This window comes from Colossoma macropomum, unplaced genomic scaffold (genome assembly GCF_904425465.1).
Source record: "Colossoma macropomum unplaced genomic scaffold, Colossoma_macropomum, whole genome shotgun sequence".
NCBI classification, from domain to species: domain Eukaryota; kingdom Metazoa; phylum Chordata; class Actinopteri; order Characiformes; family Serrasalmidae; genus Colossoma; species Colossoma macropomum.
The window spans coordinates 12,738,175-12,752,993 of NW_023494807.1; positions in this window are offsets into that span (position 1 = coordinate 12,738,175).

The window sequence follows — 14,819 nt, forward strand, 5'->3', positions numbered from 1 at the left end:
AGACTCGGAATATCTGGTTTGCCTTCGTCTGTCAAACACAAACATGTGAATGCAGCAGCAACCTCTAGTGGTCCGCAGGCCCATGCTCAGAGGGAGGCAGTGGTTTGTAGTTGGCCAATAACAACATTTTATGTCATAACAACAACAGTGAAAAATGATTAACTTAAAAATTTGTAAGATCGCTAAGCAATATACATAATAATAGAGATGTACAAATAAAAACAATGCAGGAGTAATTAAACATCAGAGACCATGCAGCCACTCACCATGCAGACAGTTAGCTAGCCAGATGGTTCCTTAGGTACTACCTCTGTGTGTTAAACTTTTCTTTAGTTTGGTTTGTTTTCTTTAGTTTGGTCCCTACTAACCACTTGTGTGGACACTTAACCATACAACATGTTATAAACAGGTAGGTTTTGAGATGGAAAAGGTTATGAACTCCTGTTTTCACCTTAAAAAAACAAAAGTGCCTGAATTCTTGTCTTCTCTCCTTAAGCTTAATAGTACCCTACCACACAGATTAAGATCCATTTCGTTCACAGTCACAGTTGTTTCTGCTTTTATTTTCATTGCTCAAATTGACTTGGAGTCCAGCTTGTGAATGAGCCATTTTTGCAGATTGTGCTCTGGAGGGAAAAACAGAACGCTTGTTTAATTTGATAAATGTTATAAGCAATACAGTAAGAACATGAATTATTCTCTGATGGAGACTATTCAGACTGATGCACAGGCATTTGTAACTGAACTGATGGTAAAACTGTTGATGTTTGGATAGGCCCTGATTTAATCAGACACATTAAAATCTCTCTCTAAGGAAATCTGACGTGTTACGTCTTCTTTGCAGCATCTAATGGTCACTAATGGTGGGAGTTCACTTAAAATTGAGAAAAAGTGTGATATAAAGATGGCAGGTGCACAGCAGTACAATCCATTTTGTTGTTGCATCATCTCTAAAACATAAGACTGACACTGCGATCTTAAATTAGATTAATTTGTAGTACTGTAACATCTATCACATCTAATCTATGGGTTTTATTAGATTTCACCCATGAGGCATTCCCACAGCTTGTTGTTCCACAGAAATATATGAGTCTGGGAGACGAGCCACCGTTACATCAAAATGAAATCATCTCTAGCAGACACATTATGTAAAAGGAGCATTTGCGCTAACTGCTGACATCATTACCTCTGACTTAGGGAATTAACAATAACTAAGCATTTAGCAGTTAGCGTTTCTTGTCTAATTTATCTATCTACTATCTACCATCTGCTAAAAACATCGTTCAATTTCACCTGGCCATTCTCCAACCTCCCTTTATCATTTTGTTACTATGCCTTTACCGATATATGTAAATGAGCTATGTTCTGACTGGCTGCTTTGTATTTTGTATTATTCAAAAAGCAGTTGAGGCTAAAACGCTCCTTATAACTTCAGCATTAGTAGGCCAAGCTAAACTGCTGCAGGCTGCTTATGAGGATATATGTAAATGCATTGTTTTTTCATGACATCACAACACACTACATGCTACACCAAACTCTTTTATTCCAGAAATGCAGGGAAGATTAGATTAGATGAAAGAACATTCAAAGAGAACTCAGTCAAAACTGGGTGAAGGACATGTATTCTGAGTATGTAAGTGAATTATCTACTATTATCATATTTCATGCACATTTTGACACTTGATGGGGATCATTTTTACAGATTAAAAAAAAAGAAAGCATGATGATATGTATGATCTCCTGCCTGGCAGTAGCCACAAAGGTGGCAATTAGCAGCGGACTAACAAAGAAATTACCAAATACCTTTATCTTATTTGAACAAAAAACAGAAGACACTGAGATCTGTACCTCAGTAGTTTTGGAAAGGCATTCAGTTTCATGAGATTCAGTGTGGAAACAGTAATGAGACCATCCAATCAGCAGTGACTGGTTGTCTGCTGACACCAGAACAGCTGTCGTTAGGCCACAGATTTAATTGCCTGAGTGTACAGCACACATACCATAGGCTATATCATATAAATATGAGAGTTACTAAATGCAATCAACTTATGTATGCTTATAAACTGCAAACCTCATGATTCTTTTTTTTTTATTTGGAATTATTTGCAATGTCGCTGGTTAAATTATCATGTATCATCATTTTAGGCTACAATCAGTTTGGCTAGCTATCAAAAGAGAAATTAATGATTACTGAAAGTTGTTGTTTTTCATACTTACAATATAATATGACTACTAGTAGCATGATAACTAGCATATTGATGGCAAAGTATCATGTACTATTATTAAGGAATCAACAGGTACAATATGCTGTATTGTGTCTGGTTAACTGTATGAGTACCTTCCTTCCCATTAGCTGGGGTTTGGTAGGGACAGCATTTTACAGTGTATTTTTACTGCATACTTTTCAGTAAAAAGAGGGCTGAGAAGCAAAATTATAGTAATAGTAATAGTAATAGTAATAGCAGTTTATGGAAAAATTGAGGGATAAGAAATGAACAAATGAGGAAAAGGTACATAACAATTATGGATAGGTAAAAAGAGTAACAATGAATTGATAAAAAAAAATTAAAGGAGAAATTGGCAGTTGATAAAATACACATATTTGGCAGTTAGTTTATTCACTGTGTCATGTAGGTAATTTTCTGCAAAATGGACCTCACTAAAATTTTGGTCACAACCCTGTGGTGATATTAGATACAGAGCCTCTTTACACTTGCATTAACATGTGTTTAATGTCCGAGTCGTATCTGAATATTTGGATTCCATTTACACTTTTCAATAAAATGCATCCCCTGTGAGATCAGATGAGAAGCGATTGCACTTTTTCCAGGTAAAAAGCACATCAACATGTTATGTTTCCGTTTTAGTTTTGTTTAAATTTTTTCCTTCATGATATAAGTGGACAAACTCAGCTTGGGCACTTTCATGAACCTGGAGTGCATGAAAGCACCTGGTTTGGTGCTAACTTGAGCCTCATATATACTCAATCTATTGTTTCATTGTTGATTCTCTCACCTGCTAATCAGGACATATTACTTTCATTACTGCACATTCCGTTTACACTTGTGTTAAATGCGACCAAGATCCATCTCTGACCAGCTCCTAATGTGGTTTGTGTATTCCAATCGTTATCTGCTCACAGTGTGTTCTGGAGGTGTTTACATCTGGCCTTTCATGAACCCAAACATCAAAAACACATGTTAATTCTAGGTGTATACAGGTCCATAATGACATAATGCTTGACACTAATTAATGGACATTTCTTGAGCCACTATTTGATGTCAAATGAAGCCATAAAAGTAAACAAAACAACAAAGAGAAGTTCCTCAGCATTAAAGATTTGCCTGTAAACTCACAAGGGTTTTTCTAAACATGATGTAGAGAGTTGGAGGCAAATTTACATCATGTTTTTGCAACATTTGCTTGAATTTTGTCAACAGCTGGATGGAAGCCTGACTACAGTCGCTATTACTACAAATATCTACACGTGTGATGTTGTTTTCTTCACAATCAACCATCTTAATCTTTAATATGATGAGTTTTGATCCGCTAAGTTCTCAGTGATGTACTGAAGGACCATGCTCATTTTTGTGTTTTTCCTTACTTTTCCACTTCCTCCGTTTGTGAAGAGTTAATTTGATGTGATGTGTTGGGACAGAAACCCACTTGAGTTGAGAGGCCCACTGCAGACATGCTTGCTGCAGTGACGGGGGGTGTGCGTTTAAATTCAATAAGCCCGCATGGTCCCAGAGGTGTGTGTGATCCGAGCGATCACTCTCCGTTTATCTCTCCCTCTCTCCCCTCAATGGAGCCTGATTTTGTTTTTATTCTCTTTGTTCATTAGCCTCAAACACAGCATTAGAGCTGATTGTCAGTGGTCCCCTGTTCACACTGAGCTGTTAAAGGGTCACGGATCAGTTTAAAGGGGAGATGACCCGCTTTTACTGAGAGAATCCCAGCCAGATACACAAAAACACACCTTTTTGTATCTGCCCTCATTAGCTTGGTCTCCCAGCTTCTAAGGCAATAGTTTGGTGAAAAAATCAGACTTAAACATAGTTCTCCCTTTACCCCAAATGTAGTCAATCAGCCAAGACATGTTTAGCATCTAAAGTTTCAAATATTTGAAATATTGTGCTGTTGGAATAGAATAAGATGCGGAAAACATTGCAAGAAAGATCAGTGACAATAAAGAAGAACAATAAAGAATTACTGTTAATGCTCCACAAACAATACCCATCAGAGGTTTGGGGACACATTGCCCTCTTTTGAAATATTCCAAGTAATGTTTGATTTCCTTACTTTTCAGTTAAAGCTACTCCAAACAGGTAGCAAGGGAGAATCGCCACTCAGTGCTAACTGATAAGGCCGAGAAGCAGGCAAGTCACTTCTAACCACATATCTTAACTTTATGGCCCAACACAGTAAAGCATGAGCAACAGATCAGCACCTCAATAAGCTAACAACATTGACTTACTTTCAAGAAATGTGTCTCCTACCATAAGCATGGCCACTCCTTCCACACTTCCGTGGAAGTGCAAGCCAGGTATTTCAGAAGCTATGTAAATATTTGAAATCGGCCTAGTAAATATACGGATCATTCTACTGAATTAAGTTCAACAGCCATTTCAGACTTTGAACTGACTTTGAGTTTAGACCTAAATCCTTTTTACTTTGAGTGACCCTATACCTTAATTATAATTATTTTATTAAAACAAATGAAGGGTATCATTGGTTAATGGAACGTTTTTCTCTTACCATAGGTAACTTTTTTTTTACTACATATAATGTATTTATTGCACACACAACTACACCTCTACAAGCTTCTACCACACCTATTTAGTGACATAGACATCTATACCTGAATTCTGCCACACATATATAATAACATAGACATCCATAAGTAGTTCTACCATGCCTGTACAGTGACACAGACCTTTATACTTGAGTTCTACTACACCTTTGCAGTAATTGCTACAGTAATACAGACATCTATATTTGAGTTCTACCACACTTTTAGCCCTTCCATGCCTACATACTGTCGTGCACACAAGCAAACATCAATCACAAATATACATTTGATAAAAAAAATTAATTAATGTGCAGAGCACAGCAGCTGTTTGATGGATCAGCAATGAAATTCTCTGCATGGTTCCCTGTTCTGGAGGTGTGCAGATCAATCAAGGTGGGAAAATTAACACCAGTGGTCTTTTCTAAACACCTGACAATGTGCTGCCATTTGTGAAAGTTCTTGCAGCAGATTGAACTTCTTCAGCTGCCACAGGAAGCATATGTTCTGCTGGGCTTTCTTTGTGATTGTAGTGGATATTGGTGTTATGCTTCAAATCCCACACTGACACATTTGTATATATAACTTCAGGCTGTAAGATGGCTGTTACTACTGTTTTAAGATGGAAGCCACCACCACATAAGCAACCCTATTTAAGATTGGGAGTTTCTGCAATTATCTATTATTTTGACAGACAACAACTAATATATTTAAATATGAAATGTTTTTAAAAGTGTAATTTAAAATATATTAGTTATGAGCGTGAAAGTAAAGACATGCAGAAAATACTGAATATCAAAAGATGATATTTACTTTGCTTTTCTGTGATTCCAGATGAATCCAGATGGACGCCTGGATTAGGTTTCCCACATTTTTTTTTTCCTTTTGCTGTTTCCCTAACTTATGTTTCCATATAAAAGTACATTTGTTTGGCTTTGAAAAAAACTTTTAGTGTTTTAAATGACCTTTAAAATGTTTTAGGTCATTTGTAGTAAGAACATAAATGTGAGACTGATCAACAACAGTATTTATCTAAATGTGTTTCCATTTAAAGAAAAGATGTAATTTAGTTATTAAGCAATTTCTTTTTATGTATCTTCTTATTTTTTATTTAATGAAATCAGCATTGTGACCCAAATATGTTTCATAAATAACATTATTTCTGTTTGTAGCTAAGTTAAATCTGGTTAAGTGATGATTTAAGCATACAAGTAGATGCTAATTGGTGGTGTGTATTGTATTTTCCAGTACATGTTAGCTACATTAGCCTTGTAGCTCCAGTGCAAAACTAATAAAGCAAACGTGAGACAGCAAACATGATTCGGTTGATCGAATACATTTGGAGAATGAGGGTAAACGGTGTTAATTTTTGGGCCAAACTATCTCTTTAACCAGAACTGTTTCCTTTCAGGTTGAATAGCAAAGTGTTTCATGTGTGTGCTGGCATGCGACTGTATGCGAAGCCCCTCAGTGTGTGTCTGTATGTACTGCGGGCTGTTTTGTATTTTGCTGCAGTCTCCTGGCTGATAGCAGCACTTTGAAGCTTATCTGTGCTTTCCTGAGTGATACGGGCCGAGACTCAGACAATATAACTCCTTCAACTCACAACACATACTCTCAGAACAAAGCACAACACACAGCTTCCTCCGTAGACTCTATCATAAAAAGGCCTCTTGCTGAAGTCATCATGGGCTTCTAGATGTGTCACCATTCTGACATGATACAGGACAAATAAATAAAGTCTAAACAAAATACATTAATAAAATATAGAATTGCGTAAATGTCTACGTATATGATAATATCTACATATTTTTTAATCTGTAAGTCAAAGAACTTTGAAGATGACTTAAGCTTAAAAAGAATACTGCAAAATACAGAATGCCATCATGTTACTGTTGCCAATTATCACTGATTTCCTTGTAAAGCTGCTTTGTGACAACACCTGTTGTAAAAAGCATTATATAAATAAACTAAGCTAAGCTAATTAACCTACTAGTTGTGAGATGTTCCACTAGGTGTTTTTTTTTCTTTTGTTTGGTTGTTTTTTTTTAGTATTACACAACTTTATCTGTCTTTTGTTGCCCCGTCCCAACTTTTTTGGAATGTGTTGCCAGAATCAAATCCAAAATGGGCTTGTATTTTAAATTCTCAACATTTGTGTTTCAAAATTTGATTTGATGTCTTTGTACTATTTTCAAATTAAATAATTTGCACTGTTTATGTTTACATTTTGCACAACATCCCAACTTTTTTGGAAACAAAGTTGTACATTCAGATGTCTGTATGGGTGCTAGCCTGTAATTGCTGCAATATTTAAGTGGAAAGGAAACTCCAATAAGAAGTTAGCATCAGCCTCGAGTGATTAGCTTTGAAAATTCTGCACGACGATGTGGTTGCTAACACAATAGCCTGTGCTCTACAGTTCATTTTTTCACAATTCCTAAACATGAATCATCTAAATATCGACAGCAGCAGCAAGAACTGCAAAAACAGGTGGCACTGAAAAGAATGTAAAAGCTACTTAATGAGGATAAGGACATGTCCAAGCCGGTGGGCAATGAAAAGCGTTGATAGGCCCTTGACTTGCTTAGTTAGCATTCATTTTTTTGTTCTACCGACTGTCATGTTCATGTCACATTTAAGACAAAGCTTTGTGTATTCATTTCTTACTGATCTTTAACTGATCTTTAACAGTTTTAATGAAAGAATTCTCTAGAAATGCTTCCAAATTGGTTGTACCAGCGGCTTATTTCTTATAAGGGAAAGCCCAGTGTGGTCATTATGTTTTGACACAAATAAATGTTTTTCAGTATGAAAAGTCTTGGCAGGACTTCCGGCCCCAAGGCCCCAGGTCTTACTTGTCATCTTTCCAATTGTCCCTATTCCCAGATAACAGGCAGTTTTGGGCCAATTCTGGCTTTCCTACATGATTGATAATGGGGTAAGTGTTACGCATGTGGGCCAGAATATGATCAGATGCCAGACAACTTCATCTGGTTCTGCCTCGTGTCTACATTTGTCGGCCAATTCTAGCATGAATGCTGTGGACCAACAATGTAGTTTGGCCATATACTGGGCAAGAACAAAGCTAAGTATGTGGTCCAGACAAATTTTGCTAACTGGGGTTCTCTCACGTGCATTTCATGTGCAACATTTTACTGCCTCGGATCTCACATATACAATCAGCAATCCTCCCAAGAGAATTAAATGACATTTTTGCTGCATGAAAGACAGAGTGTGGACAGAGTGTGCTTAATTGCAAGTTGTTGTGTCCTTAGCACTTTCTCTGGCAAGCCTTCCATCTCTGATCCCTCAGTGGTGCTAAAGTGCAAAGCCAGTAACAAAATTTATTGTGATGCTTCAGCCAAAAATTATGTGCTTGCCCAAATGTAACTGATCAGCCAAGAAATGTTTGGTGTTTGCAGTTTGCTTCTTTAGTCCACTTACATGTTACAAGGCTAATATAGGTAATACGTAATGGGAGCTTATACTCCACCAATTAGCATAGTGCAAATTGAATGGCAAAATCATCACACACTTGACTCAAACCAAAATGAACAAAGGTTCATTGCATAAATCAAGTCATTAAGAATGGTTTGATGTGAAATGCTCCATTCTAGAGAAGCTTACTGAGTAAGAATTGTTCAGTTCTGGCGATAGGAACCATGCGCCTGAACCGCTTAATGCCTCTAAAAGCTCCCTCACAAAATGCTGTTACATGAAATGGTCATGAATATTTTTCCAGTATCCTATGCCACTGTTCTACAAAAGTTTTGAGAGAAGATTTTGGCCTAAATCATCTATTTTAAAATCCATTGGTGGAGAGGCACATGCAGGGTGTAATGAAATGAAATAGTCCCCAAAGAAAACTTATTTTCTTCAGATTTATCACTTTATTCCCATTGTTAATATTACATTTAAAATAGATGGCACGTGAAGCTTCACGTCGATAGTAAATAAATGGCTTTTATATTTGTGTTGAAGACACTGCAACCCCTGGTTCCTATTACCTCCACTGTAAAAAAAAGTCCAAGTCAGTATATTTGTGCACATTAAATCACACTGAATGACTTTTACATCTCAGATTATGATTATTAAATAAAATTGTGGAATTCCCCTTTAAAAACAAAAGTTTAATTGTCCATTTATATAGATAATAGTATGTAACATACTGTCACAAACCGCATAAGCAAATCGTTTTCTCGATTGGAAGTAAGTGTGACGATTTAAGCATGCCGCTTTCAGAGTGTTAATTGGTGGGGTATAAGCTTTAAGCTTGTTTCCTACATTAGCGTCATAGCTCCAGTGCAAAACTAAACAAAATCTGGCTTATTGAGTACATTTGGGGTACGAGGGGACATTGGTAAATTTGATTTCCAGCCTTTCTATTGTTTTAATCCTTTGTTATTGAAAACAGACAGAAAGTGAACCGGTTGCACTAATGATAATGTGGGAAATTGGACATTGATGTGAAGGTCAGTCATGACAGCTCTCTATCAGACAAAGTCCAGCCTGGTCAAACCCCTTGCATTGATCTCTGGAGTAAAGCTAATGCATGTTTCCCCTTCTCCAGGTCAAACCCCCACATTGTGTTCCAGGAACACACTATGTCCCTCCGAGGCGCTCTGACAGATCGGGCTAGGTGCGGATGTGAGCCGCAGAGAGCCATCGATTACACACACTGATGTTTATCAGCTCAGAGGAGGAGTGTGGGAGAAGATCCAAGTGCTTTACGTCACTGCAGGGAACACTACAGCACGTGCAGGACGACATGTAAACCTGCATGCTTCTGCACATGTGAAAACATATGCCCACCCACTTTTATTATACTAAAGGGGATGTAGCTCATAACGTAATGATTTTAGTCACAGGGCTCAGCCACCAGAGCTCTGACTGGACAATATATACAGCACCCATCAAAACACTGGACCCACCTCATTGAATGTGCATATTTCATTATGTTATGACATAAGTATACAGTGTAACTGAGGGCTATATGCAAATGTTTGGCCAAATTACATATTTTGAAGTGCAAAGAAGTAAACACAACCTCTGCAGCAAAATAATAGAAAAAAAATTGTCTTCCAATGTTATTATGCAGTAACATTTAGATTTTATTAACACAAAACATAGAAAAAACCCACTGTTCCTTGCAGAATGCCTTTAGTTCTGCAGTATTCTTGGAATCTTGCATGCACAGCATGTTTAAGATCTACCCACAGGTATTCTATAATATTCAAGTCAGGGGACTGTGAGGCGAATCCAAAAGCTTCAGCTTGCATTTCATGAAGTAGTTAATGGTGGATTTTAGGTCTGTTTTGGATCCTTGTCCTGTTGTAGAAGCCAGACTCTTTTTAGTTTCAGTTTCTTGACTGTGTCACAGTTGCATCCAGAATTTGCTTGTTTCATTAGGTTTAATGCAAGTCAGGTTTCCTTATGATGATTTTCCATGCAGTTTGCTTATGTTTGTGCAAGGAAAGCTGGACAGAAGAATGCTGCACCACCACTACTGTGTCAGCTAAACATTCCTACAGGTGGTTCGCTATCATATGAGGGTTAAATAATAGATATAAATATAGATATATAGATATAAATAAGCTTCATTTTCAGATCCTCAGACAGCTGCTTAGATTATTATAAAGTAAAAAAATCTATGTATTTTAAAAATATCCATACATTTATTTCCAAAACTAAATAAAACATGTAGGTGCATTTTGGGCACATTTTGCACTGTGTCTGCACTCATATGGCACTCTTGTGGCCCTGTCACAGACTTTTGCAAATGATTAATGACTTTGAGAGCAAATGGGAGTTATCTCTATTGTCTTTTGACATTCCTCTAGTCCAGTTTTTGGCCCAGCTGATTTTTACACCACTACCCCCACCACCCCACAGAGACCACATTGCCACAGTATTAAAGCTAACCCAATTTTCATTGCTCCGAAAGTTCTGATAGATTCTGACATCCAGCACAGGGTCTCTAAAGTCATATGAAGGTTATATGGACACATTTAAAATAAGGGAGAGATTGAGGAGTGTGAGTGAGGGTGGAGGCAGGAAAAAACCTGGTAAATTGCTAATTTCCGGGCTGTGTTTGGATTTTGTGGGTTTCAGTGGGAGTCTGTTTCAACCAGCTCATTAGCACATTATAAGAACAGGAAAGCAAGCACCAATTGACTCAGCTGTTTGAGTTATTTCATGCATCAACACTCAATTACTGGCTTTAAACAGGACATTTCTTTCATATCTGTGCATTCTTTTGCATAGCACAGTTGTCAAGGTCGATTTCACCCATATTGCTAGTATGGTGTGTGTAAGAGCATCCATTAATCTATTCTTTAGGCCATGTTCCAGTGGTGGGGCATATTCCGCAAAAATATGTGTTTGAACCATCTGAATGCAGCCTTAATAGAACTCTGCATATTTCCACCTGCTGCATTCATATCCCACCTGATCTAAACTGTTGTAAATGCCCTGTACATTGAGTTTATACACTGAGGTTGTCTATTTTTTTTTGATACCCTTTGTATTATATTGATACCCTGTGTATTATATTTATTGGGGGCTTAATGATACACTCAGTCTGAGTCAATTGACAATGCTGGGTTCACAATTTGGTATCCCGCAATATTGTTCCCAAAACTTAAATGTGATGCTTGCAACTGTTGCAGCATTTCAAACGACTTGCAAGAGGTTTTTTTATCAAATGCACTTTAGTTTCATGAAACTTTCACCATGTAAAGTCAACTTAACTTTTTTCTGATGATGTCTAGACAATGCTGTGGAACAAGCAAATTCTAGAACTGAAGCACTGCACGTGCTAAAAGAACGTACTACTGCCAGACCATTGGAGACAACTGGAGACAAAACTTGAAAGGGTTAATGTAATGTAGGGATGGATTGTGGTTACAGAGTTCTGGTTCTGTAAGTAGCTTTGGGTGAGGGTGATTGCTGTAGCTTTATAAAGAGGCAGTTACTCAATCTTCTCTCTTTTACTTCATTACATGCGTTTATTGTTTCAAAGTCAAGCCAGGCCCATTGTGCAAGCCCTCATCTACCCAGAGCGGTCAGAACAGACAGACAGTCCAATCACTGGCCTCCTGCAGATTACACCCCTGACAAGCAAATGAAGACACACACACAGACACGCAGTATTCTCAGTGCACTTGACATTTGGTCAAGAATCCTGTGACACAGAAAACAAATCTAAAAACTGGAAAAGTCTTTTTTTTTTTTTAAGGGGAGACATTTGCGCACATCATTCATCATCTCCCCATGCTACTGTGTCATGTTTGGCTTTACAATGATACCCATATACATGTCATAAATGGCAGTGAGTGCAAGACCTGGCAACAAGATAAACGAACATGCTCATTAAGCCAAATGTTAACTGACTGAGCAAATGTAAAAGAGTTAAACAGTGTTTATTGAAAACATTTGGCTCTATGACGCTCGCTCCAATAAAAGACAGCAAGAGCTGAACGCCCATTAAGCTCGTTTGGAGCACTGGAGAAAAATTTGACCCACATGTTGAAAGGAGCGAGGCATGCATTTCTGCTGAGCTGGATTTAAACTTGACAATATGCTCAGCTGTGAAATGGGCTAGGCTGCCAGATGTGCTACAGCTAATCCACAGAAAAGAGCTGTGTCTGTGGGTTCCCTTAACATTATTGTATTTCGCAAGGCTGGATTCCTCAGATAAGCAGCCTAACTTAGCCCAAAGTGAGGATCTCTTGTTGAGATATTATATCCTAAAATGAATATAATTTCCACAATTTCCACTCCCTTGCCCCAAATGTAGTCAATCTGCCAGGACACGTTTGGTGCTTTTTTAGTTTTGCACTGGTGCTACGAGGTTAAAGTAATACAAGCCTAAACCAAACAGTTAGCATTGGGCAAACTTACAGTGTTTTACACTGTATTTCAGGGTGGCAGGAAGGTGTTTTCAGTTGGGGTGGTGAAATTTTTTCATATACGTGACGTACACCATTTTTTGTTGTTTGAACAGTTTATTTTGATAATTTACATGAAACAGAACATATTATAACATGCTAGAGCAGAGGATCCCAACCTTTTGCAACTCATGGCCCTCACAAATGACCACCAAAGCTTCAGAGACTCACAAGATTTAACCAGTCAGACTGCTCGTTTCTGACTCACTTAATGAGAGCTGGTCTTGTTTGGCAGCTTTAAGAGAAGCCCAAACGGAGTTCTGGCTCAATTTAACAGGTTTAGATACGTATTTGCTATGTTTAGTCTCCAAGTAATGGTGTAAATTGTTGTGTTTCAAAGCTTCTTTTGAAGAGTCCCCTGCACAAACAGCAGAGTGGTATTCATTTTCATTTTCAGTTCTAACACACGTGAAACCCAGCGCTATACATTTACTGCTGTATTTTCATTTTGCCTATGTCTGTTTTTTTCAGTCTGAGAAACAGTGGCCACTGCACTTGTTGATGGTGCAGCCTATTTCCTTTTGAAAGACCCTTTCAACCTTTTATCCATGATGGATGAGTTTCATACAACTGAAAAGTGACGTTTTTTACATTGACTTGTAAACTGCACTGTAAATGTCAATATTATTAACTAGCATTTTGTCAGAACAATCAATGTTTTAGTTTTGCAAATAACCAACAATAAAAGTCAACAGAAACTATTTTTTTGGTTAAACACCATGGCCAACAGGTTGAAAACCACTGTGCCAGAAAGTAATCAATACAGATGTGAACATACAAGCAGCTTAGTACTCTCTCGCTGGATGGACATGCCCCCAAAGCGAGATGAGGAAAGCGATTCACTTCACTCTTGCATGAAAAAGAGAAATTTAGAGTTAAAAAGCTATTTATTTGTGCAGTAAGCATTTATTTGTTCAGAGAAACACAAATAGTACAAATACTAATAATATCAATACAATATGCGCTGATTTTGATTATATATTTGATTTTATGTCAGTGTGTTCAGTTAACCATTTCCAAACCTCTGCATGGCTGCAGGCAAAGAGGAGTAATCTGGAGCCAAACTTTTTTCGAACTCACAAGACATCGACTACTTTCAAAAAACTTCAACATAAGAAATTCTTGTTACTTTTTACTGAATTTGCATTTATGTGCATTTATTCTGAAGATATGCGGTGGGAAGATAAGTGCCTAAAATTGCTGCACAGTACTAAATATAAATAATACAAGATAAAAAATACAAACTTCACTCTACAATCAGCACACATGGGTCTTTGCTATGCTCAAAATATTGTAGAGTACTATACTTTTGTTATTTTGTAATATTTTGTTACTGTATTTAGTAGGTGCTGTTAAACCATACTGAAATGGATGTGTCACCCCCACTTCCTACCTCCCTGCTTTATTACTTACTGTTATCTATAAAATGGACACTGATGACTGAAATTACTGTTTTTAGCTATGCCACATACATTTATCTATTTTGTTATCTCTAGCGCAAAGCTAAGAAACAACCTCAGGACAATCGTAAGCAGCAGTCAGACCAGACTGCCCTTTGCCAGTGAAGAGAATTGGCTTTATTTGCTCACATTCAACCACATTCATGACTTTGAGGGGAAAATTATGTCTTTCAGATTTTGGCTGAATTATCACTTTAATTGTTCTAAGACCATTTACTTTAACTCACTGCCATAGGCATTTTTACCATTTGTGATTTTTGACTATGATAACATTATTATGGCAAAAATGAGGCATGTGCCTGTTTTTACAGCTTCATTAAATACTCTCCAGCATCTTACACAGAAGAAAAAGTGCAGGTAAAGTGAGAGAGGCTGGTCTACACACAATAAATATCCTCAGATGTCTCAGCTGCAGCAGATGCCATGCAGTGCACATGGCATGATGCAATGCTATTACATTTACCACCATAGACAGTTCAGCACGAACTGGAAGACTAATAGCCCCCCCTAGTGCACAAGTGGTGAACTGCATCACCACAACTAATGGAAAATTTTCAGCCCATTGTCTTTATCCTCAGTGCTCACACCGCCTGCGTGTTAAACTGAAATAATGAATTC